Source organism: Choloepus didactylus, chromosome 7, assembly GCF_015220235.1.
Source record: "Choloepus didactylus isolate mChoDid1 chromosome 7, mChoDid1.pri, whole genome shotgun sequence".
Taxonomy (NCBI): domain Eukaryota; kingdom Metazoa; phylum Chordata; class Mammalia; order Pilosa; family Megalonychidae; genus Choloepus; species Choloepus didactylus.
In genome coordinates, this window is record NC_051313.1 from 119,313,913 (window position 1) to 119,315,337 (window position 1,425).

General features: G+C 36.4%; 1 pseudogene; it reads left to right on the top strand.

Moving 5' to 3' along the window:
* LOC119539879 lies at positions 1-1,425 on the top strand (annotated as a pseudogene).

A 1,425-nucleotide genomic window follows, 5' to 3' on the forward strand; every position in this document is an offset into this window, starting at 1 on the left:
ATGGGGGATATGAACGAGTAGAGCAACATAGAGGAATTTGCAGAGGGATCCCAGGTTAACGTGAGCAAGAATCAGCAGGATACTGGTAAAATGTTTATTGGAGGCTTGAGCTGTGATACAAGCAAGAAAGATCTGACTGAATATTTGTCTTAATTTGGAGAGGTTGTAGACTGCACAATTAAAACAGATCCAGTCACTGGACGATCAAGAGGATTTGGATTTGTGCTTTTCAAAGATGCTGCTAGTGTTGATAAGGTTTTGGAACTGAAAGAACACAAACTGGATGGCAAATTGATAGACCCCAAAAGGGCAAAGGCTTTAAAAAGGAAAGAATCCCCTAAAAAAGTTTTTGTGGGTGGATTGAGCCCAGATACTTCTGAAGAGCAAATAAAAGAATATTTTGGAGCATTTGAAGAGATCGAAAATATTGAATTTCCCATGGATACAAAAACAAATGAAAGAAGAGGATTTTGTTTAATCACATATAGAGATGAAGAGCCAGTAAAGAAATTATTAGAAAGCAGATACCATCAAATTGGTTCTGGGAAGTGTGAAATCAAAGTTGCACAACCCAAAGAGGTATATAGGCAGCCACAGCAACAAAAGAAAGAGGAAGAGGAGCTGCAGCTACTGGACGAGGTGGTACAAGGGGTCGAGGACGAGGTCAGGGCCAAAACTGGAACCAAGGATTTAATAACTATTATGATCAAGGATACGGAAATGACAATAGTGCCTATCATGGTGATCAGAACTATAGTGGCTATGGTGGATATGATTATACTGGGTATAACTGTGGGAACTATGGATATGGACAGGGATATGCAGACTACAGTGGCCAACAGAGCACATATGGCAAGGCATCTGGAGGGGGTGGCAATCACCAAAACAATTACTAGCCGTACTGAAAGAGGACCTTGAAGAAAAGAGGAGGAAATGCTACAGTAACCCATCTTGCAAGACAATGTTGAAGATTGGTCTTCTGTTGATCTAAGATGATTATTTTGTAAAAGACTTTCTAGTGTACAAGACACAACTGTCCAACTGTATATAGCTGCCAATTAGTTTTCTTTGTTTTTACTTTGTCCTTTGCTATCTTTGTTATGCCTCGGTGTGGATTTGTGTTTATACAAATTTTATTTGTATGATTTCATGTTAAACCTCAAATAAATTCTTCCTTTTGTGGAAAAGAAAAAGCAAAGCAAGATCACTGTACAAACATGGCAAATACGAGAAATTATCAAGAAGAAAATAAATTGTCCATAATACCACAATAAGAAGTAATCATTATGAATATTCTAATATATTTTATGGTTTTCAGATTAATTTGTATTTTAACTTATTTGAAAACATAATGTATACAGTTATGTATGCTTCCTTTTTATGTAACATTATAGCATGTGTTTTTCTATGTCATTAAAAATTCTA